Consider the following 12,255-nt stretch of genomic DNA (forward strand, 5'->3'; position numbering starts at 1 on the left):
GATTTAAGTACAAGAAGACTGACTCTTCCTACTGTCTATGTTTTAACCATTCCTGTGACACTAGTTATAGATTCCGATGCTTCACATCAGGTTTACTGTATACCTCTGACCTTACTGTTGACGATGAAACACAGAATTTGATCGAAATTAAATACAAAAGGCACAATGCCGACTCAAATACAAGATGGCTGGCTCTTCTTACTCTCTATGGTTTGAACAATTCCTGTGACACTAGTTATAGATTCCGATGCTTCACATCAGGTTTACTGTATCCCTTGGATCTTCTTATCGACGATGAAAAACAGAAATAGCATCGGAATTAAATACAAAAAGCACAATGCCGACTTAAGTACAAGAAGACTGACTCATCTTACTCTCTATGTTTTGATCCATTCCTGTGACACTAGTTAAAGATTCCGATGCTTCACTTCAGGTTTACTGTATCCCTTGGACCTTCTTATCGACGATGAAAAACAGAAATAGCAACGGAACTAAATACAAAAGGCACAATGCCGACATAAGTACGAGAAGACTGACACTTCCTAGTTTCTATGTTTTGAGCCGTTCCTGTGACACTAGTTGTAGATTCCGATGCTTCACTTCAGGTTTACTGTATCCCTCTGACGTTCTTATTGTCGATGACATACAGAAATTGCATCGGAATTAGATAGAAAAAGCACAATGCCGTATTAAGTACAAGAAGACTGACTCGTCTTACAGTCTATGCTTTGAAAAATTCCTGTAACAATAGTTATAGATTCCGATGCTTCACCTCAAATTTACTGTATCCCTCTGACCATCATATTGACGATGAAACACAGTAATTGCATCGGAATTAAATACAAAAGTCACAATGCCGACATAAGTACAAGAAGACTGACTCTTCTTATTGTCTATGTTTTGATCCATTCCTGTGCCACTAGTTATAGATTCCGGTGCTTCAGTTCAGGTTTACTGTATCCCTCTGACCTTCTTATTGACGACGAAACACAGAAATTGCATCGGAATCCAATAGAAAAGGCACAATGCCGACTTAAGTACAAGAAGACTGACTCTTCCTACTGTCTATGTTTTGAACCATTCCTGTGACTCTAGTTATAGATTCCGATGCTTCACTTCACGTTTACTGTATCCCTCTGACACACATATTGACGATGAAACACAGAAATTACATCGGAATTAAAAACAAAAGGCACAACGCCGACTTAAGTACAAGAAGAAAGACTCTTCTTACTGTCTATGTTTTGAGCAATTCCTGTGACACTAGTTATAGATTACGTTGCTTCACTTCAGGTTTACTGTATCCCTTGGACCTTCTAATCGACGATGAAACAGAAATAGCATCGGAATTAAATAGAAAAGGCAAAATGCTGACTTAAGTACAGGAAGACTGACTCTTCCAACTGTCTATGTTTTGAAATATTCCTGTGACACTAGTTATAGATTCCGATGCTCCACTTCAGGTTTACTGTATCCCTTGGACCTTCTTATCGACGATGAAACACAGAAATAGCATCGGAACTAAATACAAAAGGCACAATGCCGACTTAAGTACAAGAAGACTGACTCTTCTTACTGTCTATGTTTTAAACCATTCCTATGACACTAGTTATAGATACCGATGCTTCACTTCTGGTTTACTGTAACCGTCTGACATTCTTACTGACGATGAAACACAGAAATTGCATCGGAATTAAATGCAAACGGCACAGTGAAGACTTAAGTACAAGAAGACTGACTCTTCTTACTGACTATGTTTTGAACATTTCCTGTGAGACCAGTTTTAGATTCCGATGCTTCACTATACGTTTACTGTATCCCTTGGACCTTCTTATTGACGATGAAACTCAGAAATTGCATCGGAAATAAATACAAAAGGCACCATGCCGACTCACATACAAGATGACTGGCTCTTCTTACTCTCTATGTTTTGAACCTTTCCTGTGAGACCGCTTTAAGATTCCCATGCTTCACTTCAGGTTTACTGTATCCCTTGGACCTTCTTATTGACGACGAAACACAGAAATTGTATCGGCATTAAATAGAAAAGGCACAATGCCGACTTAAGTACAGGAAGAATGACTCATCCAACTGTCTATGCTTTGAAAAATTCCTGTGACACTAGTTATAGATTCCGATGCTTCACTTCAGGTTTACTGTATTCCTCTGACACTCTTACTGACGATGAAACACAGAAATTGCATCGGAATTAGATAGAAAAGGCACAATGCCCTATTAAGTACAAGAAAACTGACTCTTCTTAAGGTCTATGTTTTGAAAAATTCCTGTAACAATAGTTATAGATTCCGATGCTTCACTTCAAATTTACTGTATCCCTCTGACCTTCATATTGACGATGAAACACAGTAATTGCATCGGAATTAAATACAAAAGGCACAATGCCGACTTAAGTACAAGAAGACTGACTCTTCTTATTGTCTATGTTTTGAACCATTCCTGTGGCACTAGTTATAGATTCCGATGCTTCAGTTCAGGTTTCCTGTATCCCTTGGACCTTCTTATCGACGATGAAACACAGAAATTGCATCGGAATTAAATGCAAAAGGCACAATGCCGACTTATGTACAAGAAGACGGACTCTTCTTACTGTCAATGTTTTGAACCATTCCTATGACACTAGTTATAGATTCCGATGCTTCACTTCAGGTTTACTGTATCCCTCGTGCCTTGTTATAGACGATGAAACACAGAAATTGCATCGGACTTAAATACAAAATGCACAATGCCGACTTAAGTATAAGAAGTCTGACTCTTCTTACTGACTATGATTTGAACATTTCCTGTGAGACCAGTTTTAGATTCCGATGCTTCACTATAAGTGTACCGTATACCTTCTACCTTCCTATTGACGATGAAACACACAAATTTCATCGGAATTAAATACAAAAGGCACAAGCCCGACTAAAGTACAAGAAGACTGACTCTTCTTACTGTCTAGGATTTGAAACATTCCTGTGACACTAGTTATAGATTACGATGCTTCACTTCAGATTTACTGTATCCCTTGGACCTTGTTATTGACCATGAAACACAGAAATTGCATCGGAATTAAATACAAAAGGCACAATGCCGACTTAAGTACAAGAAGACTGACTCTTCCGTCAGTCTATGTTTTGAACCATTCCTGTGACACTAGTTATAGATTCCGATGCATCACTTCAGGTTTACTGTATCCCTTGGACCTTCAAACTGACGATGAAACACAGAAATTGCATCGGAATTAAATACAAAAGGCACAATGCCGACTTAAGTACAAGACGACTGACTCTTCTTGCTGTGTATGTTTTGAACCATTCCTGTGACACTATTTATAGATTCCGATGCTTCACTTCAGGTTTACTGTATCCCTCTGACCTTCTTATTGACGACGAAACACTGAAATTGCATCGGAATTAAATAGAAAAGGCACAATGCCGACTTAAGTACAAGATGGCTGACTCTTCCTACTGTCTATGTTTTGAACCATTCCTGTGACTCTAGTTATAGATTCCGATGCTTCACTTCACGTTTACTGTACCCCTCTGACCTTCTTATTGAGGATGAAACACAGAAATTGCATCGGGATTAAATACAAAAGGCACAATGCCGACTTAAGTACAAGAAGACTGACTCTCCTTACTGTCTATGTTTTGAACCATTCCTGTGACACTAGTTATAGATTCCGAGGCATCACTTCAGGTTTGCCGTATCCTTTGGACCTTCTTATTGACGATGAAACACAGAATTTGCATCTGAATTATACAAAAAAGGCACAATGCCGACTTAAGTACAAGAAGAATGACTCTTCTTACTGTCTATGTTTTGAGCAATTCCTGTGACACTACTTATAGATTCCGATGCTCCACTTCAGGTTTACTGTATCCCTTGGACCTTCTTATCGACGATGAAACACAGAAATAGCATCGGAATTAAATACAAAAGGCACAATGCCGATTTAAGTACAAGACGACTGACTCTTCTTACTGACTATGATTTGAACCATTCCTGTGACACTAGTTATAGATTCCGATGCTTCACTTAAGGTTTACTGTATCCCTTGGACCTTGTTATTGACGATGAAACACAGAAATTGCATCGGAATTAAATACAAAAGGCACAATGCCGACTTAAGTACAAGAAGACTTACTCTTCCGACTGTCTATGTTTTGAACCATTCCTGAGACTCTAGTTATAGATTCCGATGCTTCACTTCACGTTTACTGTATCCCTCTGACCTTCTTATTGACGATGAAACACAGAAATTGCATCGGAATTAAATACGAAGGGCTCAATGCCGACTTAAGTACAAGAAGACTGACTCTTCTTACTGTCTATGTTTTGAACCTTCTCTGTGACACTAGTTATAGATTCCGATGCTTCACTTTAGGTTTACTGTATCCCTTGGACCTTCGTATCGACGATGAAACACAGAAATAGCATCGGAATTAAATACAAAAGGCACAATGCCGACATAAGTACAAGAAGACTGACTCTTCTTACTCTCTATGTTTTGAACCATTCCAGTGACACTAGTTATAGATTCCGATGCTTCAGTTCAGGTTTCTGTATCCCTTGGACCTTCTTATTGACGACGAAACACTGAAATTGCATCGGGATTAAATACAAAAGGCACAATGCGGACTTAAGTACAAGAAGACTGACTCTTCCTACTGTCTATGTTTTAACCATGCCTGTGACACTAGTTATACATTCCGATTCTTCACTTTAGGTTTACTGTATCCCTCTGACCTTCTTATTGACGATCAAACACAGAAATTGCATCGGAAACAAAAAGAAAAGGCACAATGCCGACATAAGTACATAAAGACTGACTCTTCCTAGTGTCTATGTTTTGAACCGTTCCTGTGACACTAGTTATAGATTCCGATGCTTCACTTCGGGTTTACTGTATCCCTCTGACATTCTTAATGTTGTTGAAACACAGAAATTGCATCGGAATTAGATAGAAAAGGCACAAAGCCGTATTAAGTACAAGAAGACTGACTCTTCTTACAGTGTATGTTTTGAAAAATTCCTGTATCAATAGTTATAGATTCCGATGCTTCACTTCAAATTTACTGTATCCCTCTGACCTTCATATTGACGATGAAACACAGTAATTGCATCGGAATTAAATACAAAAGGCACAATGCCGACTTAAGTACAAGAATACTGACTCTTCTTATTGTCTATGATTTGAACCATTCCTGTGACACTAGTTATAGATTCCGATGCTTCACTTCATGTTTACTGTATCGCTGTGACCTTCTTATTTACGACGAAACACAGAAATTGCATTGGAATTTAATAGAAAAGGCAAAATGCCGACTTAAGTACAAGAAGACTGACTCTTCCAACTGTCTATGTTTTGAAAAATTCCTGTGACACTAGTTATAGATTCCGATGCTCCACTTCAGGTTTACTGTATCCCTTGGACCTTCTTATCGACGATGAAACACAGAAATAGCATCGGAATTAAATACAAAAGGCACAATGCCGACTTAAGTACAAGAAGACTGACTCTTCTTACTGTCTATGTTTTGAACCATTCCTGTGACACTAGTTACAGATTCCGAAGCTTTACTTCAGGTTTACTGTATCCTTTGGACCTTCTTATCGACGATGAAACAGAAATAGCATCGGAATTTAATACAAAAGGCACAATGCCGACTTAAGTACAAGAAGAATGACTCACTGTCTATGTTTTGAGCAATTCCTGTGACACTAGTTATAGATTACGTTGCTTCACTTCAGGTTTACTGTATCCCTTGGACCTTCTTATCGACGATGAAACAGAAATAGCATCGGGATTTAATACAAAAGGAAAAATGCCGACTTAAGTACAAGAAGACCGACTCTTCCAACTGTCTATATTTTGAAAAATTCCTGAGACACTAGTTATAGATTCCGATGCTCCACTTCAGGTTTACTGTATCCCTCTGACATTCTTATTGACGATGAAACACAGAAATTGCATCGGAATTAAATGCAAACGGCACAGTGCCGACTTAAGTACAAGAAGACTGACTCATCTTACTGACTATGTTGTGAACATTTCCAGTGAGGCCAGTTTTAGATTCCAATGCTTCACTATACGTTTACTGTATCCCTTGGACCTTCTTATTGACGATGAAACACAGAAATTGCTTTGGAATTGAATACAAAAGGCACAATGCCGACTTAAGTACAAGAAGACTGACTCTTATAGCTGTGTATGTTTTGAACCATTCCTGTGAAACTAGTTATAGAGTCCGATGCTTCACTTCAGGATTACTGTATCCCTCTGACCTTCTTATTGACGAAGAAACACAGAAATTGCATCGGAATTAAATACAAAGGGCACAATGCCGACTTAAGTACAAGAAGACTGACTCTTATTACTGTCTATGTTTTGAACCTTTTCTGTGACACTAGTTATTGATTCTGATGCTTCACTTCAGGTTTACTGTATCCCTTGGACCTTCATATTGACGACGAAACACAGAAATTGCATCGGAATTAAATACAAATGCACAATGCCGACTTAAGCACAAAAAGACTGACTCTTCCGTGTCTATGTTTTCTCCCATTCCTGTGACACTAGATATAGCTTCCAATGCTTAACTTGAGGTTTACTGTATCCCTTGGACCTTCGTATTGACGACGAAACACAGATATTGCATCGGAATTACATAGAAAAGGCACAATGCCAACTTAAGTACAAGAAGACTGACTCTTCCAACTGTCTATGTTTTGAACCATTCCTGTGATACTAGTTATAGATTCCGATGCTCCACTTCAAGTTTACTTTATCCCTCTGTCACTCTTATTGACGATGAAACACAGAAATTGCATCGGAATTAAACACAAAAGGCACAATGCCGACTTAAGTACAAGAAGACTGACTCTTCTTGCTGTCTAAGTTTTGAACCATTCCTGTGACACTAGTTATAGATTCCGAAGCTTCACTTCAGGTTTACTGTATCCTTTGCACCTTCTTATTGACGATGAAGCACAGAATTTGCATCGGAATTAAATACAAAAGGCACAATGCCCCATTAAGTACAAGAAGTCTGACTCTTCTTACTCTCTATGTTTTGAACCATTCCTGTGACACTAGCTATAGATTCCGATGCTTCAGTTCAGGTTTTCTGTATCCCTTGGACCTTCTTATTGTTGACGAAACACAGAAATTACATCGGGATCAAATACAGAAGGCACAATTCGGACTTAAGTACAAGAGGACTGACTCTTCCTACTGTCTATGTTTTAACCATTCCTTTGACAATAGTTACAGATTCCGATTCTTCACTTCAGGTTTACTGTATCCCTCTGACCTTCTTATTGACGATGAAACACAGAAATTGCATCGAAATTAAATGCAAAAGGCACAATGCCGACTCACATGCAAGATGACTGGCTCTTCTAACTCTCTATGTTTTGAACCTTTCCTGTGAGACGGGTTTTAGATTCCGATGCTTCTCTTGAGGTTTACTGTATCCTTTGGACCTTCTTATTGACGATGAAACACAGAAATTGCTTCAGAATTAAATACCAAAGGCACAAAGCCGACTTAAGTATAACAAGACTGACTCTTCTTACTGACTATGATTTGAACATTTCCTGTGAGACCAGTTTTAGATGCCGATGTTTCACTATATGTTTACTGTATCCCCTGGACCTTCTTATTGTCGATGAAACACAGAAATTGCATCGGAATTAAATACAAAAGGCACAAGGCCGACTTAGGTACAAGAAGACTGACTCTTCCTACTGTCTATGTTTTGAACCATTCCTGTGACACTAATTATAGATTCCGATGCTCCACTTCGGGTTTACTGTATCCCTGGGACCTTGTTATTGACGATGAAACACAGATATTGCATCGGAATTAATTACAAAAGGCACAATGCCGACTTAAGTACAAGAAGACTGACTCTTCCGACTGTCTATGTTTTGAATCATTCCTGTGACACTAGTTACAGATTCCGATGCATCACTTCAGGTTTACTGTATCCCTTGGACCTTCTTATTGACGATGAAACACAGAAATTGCATCGGAATTAAATACAAAAGGCAAAATGCCGACCTAAGTACAAGAAGACTGACTCTTCTTACCGTCTATTTTTGAACCTATTCTGAGACTCTTGTTACAGATTCCGATGCTTCACTTCAGGTTTACTGTATCCCTTGGACCTTCTTATTGACGACGAAACACAGAAATTGCATCGGAATTAAATACAAAAGGCAGAATGCCGACTTAAGTACTAGAAGACTGACTGTTCTTACTGTCTATGTTTTGAACCATTCCTGTGACACTAGTTATAGATTCCGAAGCTGCACCTCAGGTTTACTGAATCCTTTGGACCTCCTTATTGACGATGAAACACAAATTTTGCGTCGGAATTAAATACAAAAGGCACAATGCCGACTTAAGTACAAGAAGGCTGACTCTTCTTACTGTCTATGCTTTCATCAATTCCTGTGACACTACTTATAGATTCCGATGCTTCACTTCAGGTTTACTGTATCCCTTGGACCTTTTTATCGACGATGAAACACGGAAATAGCATCGGAATTAAATACAAAAGGCACAATGCCGACTTAAGTACAAGAAGACTGACTCTTCTTACTGTCTATGTTTTGAACCATTCCTGTGACACTAGTTATAGATTCCAATGCTTCACATCAGGTTTACTGTATCCCTTGGACCATCTTACTGACGACTAAACTCAGAAATTGAATCTGGATTAGATACAAAAGGCACAATGCCGACTTAAGTACAAGAAGACTGACTCTTCTTACTGTCTATGTTTTAACCATTCCTGTGACAGTAGTTATAGATTCCGATGCTTCACTACAGGTTTACTGTATCCCTCTGACCTTCTTATTGACGATGAAACACAGAAATTGCATCGGAATTAAATACAAAATGCCGACTTAAGTACTAGAAGAAATTGCATCGGAATTAAATACAAAATGCCGACTTAAGTACTAGAAGACTGACTCATCTTGCTCTGTATGCTTTGAACCATTCCTGTTAAACTAGTTATAGATTCCGATGGTTCACTTCAGGTTTACTGTATCCCTCTGACCTTCTTATTGACGACGAAACACAGAAATTGCATCGAAATTAAATAGAAAAATCACAATGCCGTCTTAAGTACAAGAAGACTGACTCTTTCTACTGTCTATGTTTTGAACCATTCCTGTGACACTAGTTATAGATTCCGATGCTACACTTCACGTTTACTGTATCCCTCTGACCTTCTTATTGTCGATGAAACACAGAAATTGCATCGGAATTAAATACAAAAGGCACTATGCCGACTTAAGTACAAGAAGACTGACTCTTCCTACTGTCTATGTTTTAACCATTCCTGTGACACTAGTTATAGATTCCGATGCTTTACTTCAGGTTTACTGTATCCCTTGGACCTTCTTATTGACGACGAAACACAGAAATTGCATCTGAATTAAATACAAAATATACAATGCCGACATAAGTACAAGAAGACTGACTCTTCCGTGTTTATGTTTTCAACCATTCCTGTAACACTAGATATTGATTACGATGCTCCACTTCAGGTTTACTGTATCCCTTGGACCTTCTTATTGACGACGAAACACAGAAATTGCATCGGAATTAAATAGAAAAGGCACAATGCCGACTTAAGTACAAGAAGACTGACTCTTCCTCTTCTCTATGTTTTAACCACTCCTGTGACACTAGTTATAGATTCCGATGCTTCACTTCACGTTTACTGTATCCCTCTGACCTTCTTATTGACGACGAAACACAGAAATTGCATCGGAATTAAATACAAAAGTCACAATGCCGATTCAAATACAAGATGACTGGCTCTTCTTACACTCTATGTTTTGAAACTTTCCTGTGAGACCGGTTTGAGATTCCGATGCTTCACTTCAGGTTCACTGTATCCCTTGGACCTTCGTATTGACGACGAAACACAGAAATTGCATCGGAATTAAATAGAAATGGCACAATGCTGACTCAAGTACAAGAAGACTGACTCTTCCAACTGTCTATGTTTTGAACCATTCCTGTGACACTAGTTATAGATTCCGATGTTTCACTTCAGGTTTACTGTATCCCTCTGACACTCTTATTGACGATGAAACACAGAAATTGCATCGGAAATAATACTAAAGGCACAATGCCGACTTAAGTACAAGAAGACTGACTCTTCTTACTGTCTATCATTTGAACCATTCCTGTGACACTAGTTATAGATTCCGATGCTTCACTTCAGGTTTACTGTATCCCTCTGACCTTCTTATTGACGATGAAACACAGAAATTGCATCGGAATTAAATACAAAAGGCGCAATGCCGACTCAAATACAAGATGACTGGCTCTTCTTACTCTCTATGCTTTGAACTTTTCCTGTGAGACGGGTTTTAGATTCCGATGCTTCACTTCAGGTTTACTGTATCCCTCTGACCTTCTTATTGACGATGAAACACAGAAATTGCATCGGAATTAAATACAAAAGGCACAATGCCGACTCAAATATAAGATGACTGGCTCTTCTTACTCTCTATGCTTTGAACTTTTCCTGTGAGACGGGTTTTAGATTACGATGCTTCACTTCAGGTTTACTGTATCCCTTGGACCTTCCTATTGACGACGAAACACAGAAATTGCCTTGGAATAAAATAGAAAAGGCACAATGCAGACATAATTACAAGATGACTGACTCTTCTTACTGACTATGATTTGAACATTTCCTGTGAGACCAGTTTTAGATTCCGATGCTTCACTATATGTTTACTGTATCCCTTGGACCTTCTTATTGACGATGAAAAACAGAAATTGCATCGGAATTAAATACCAAACGCACAATGCCGACTTAAGTACAAGAAGACTGACTCTTCTTACCGTCTATGTTATGAACCATTCCTGTGACATTAGATATAGATTCCGATGCTTCACTTCAGGTTTACTGTATCCCTTGGACCTTGATATTGACGATGAGAACAGAAATTGCATCGGATTTAAATACAAAAGGCACAATGCCGACTCAAATACATGATGACTGACCCTCCCTACTCTCTATGTTTTAACCATTCCTGTGACACTAGTTATGGATTCCGATGCTTCACTTCACGTTTACTGTATCCCTCTGTCCATCTTATGGACGATGAAATACAGAAATTGCATCGGAATTAAATACAAAAGGCACAATGCCGACTCAAATACAAGATGACTGGCTCTTCTTACTCTCTATGTTTTGAAACTTTCCTGTGAGACCGGTTTTAGATTCCGATGCTTTACTTCAGGTTTACTGTATCCCTTGGACCTTCTTATTGACGACGAAACACAGAAATTGCATCGGAATTAAATAGAAAAGGCACAACGCTGACTTAAGTACAAGAACACTGACTCTTCCAACTGTCTATGTTTTGAACAATTCCTGTGACACTAGTTATAGATTCCGATGCTTCACTTCACGTTTACTGTATCCCTCTGACACTCTTATTGACGATGAAACACAGAAATTGCATCGGATTTAAATACAAAAGGCACAATGTCGACTTAAGTACAAGAAGACTGACTCTTCTTACTGTCTATGTTTTGAACCATTTCTGTGACACTAGTTATAGATTCCGAAGCTTCACTTCAGGTTTACTGTATCCTTTGGACCTTCTTATTGACAATGAAACAAAGAATTTGCATCGGAATTAAATACAAAAGGCACAATGTCGTCTTAAGTACAAGAAGACTGACTCTTCTTCCTGTCTATGTTTTGAGCAATTCCTGTGACACTAGTTGTAGATTCCGATGCTTCACTTCACGTTTACTGTATCCCTTGGACCATCTTATTGACGACGAAACACAGAAATTGAATCAGGATTAAATACAAAAGGCACAATTCCGACTTAGGTACAAGAAGACTGACCCTTCCTTCTGTCTATGCTTTAACCCTTCCTGTGACACTAGTTATAGATTCCGATGCTTCACTACAGGTTTACTGTATCCCTCTGACCTTCTTGTTGACGATGAAACACAGAAATTGCATCGGAATTAAATACAAAAGGAACAATGCCGACTCAAATACAAGATGACTGTCCCTTCTTACTCTCTATGTTTTGAACTTTTCCTGTGAGACGGGTATTAGATCCCGATGCTTCACATCAGGTTTACTGTATCCCATGGACCTGCTTATTGACAACGAAAGACAGAAATTGCATCGGAATTAAATAGAAAAGGCACAATGCCGACATAAGTACAAGAAGACTGACTCTTCTTAC

Source organism: Schistocerca americana, chromosome 7, assembly GCF_021461395.2.
Source record: "Schistocerca americana isolate TAMUIC-IGC-003095 chromosome 7, iqSchAmer2.1, whole genome shotgun sequence".
NCBI classification, from domain to species: Eukaryota; Metazoa; Arthropoda; class Insecta; order Orthoptera; family Acrididae; genus Schistocerca; species Schistocerca americana.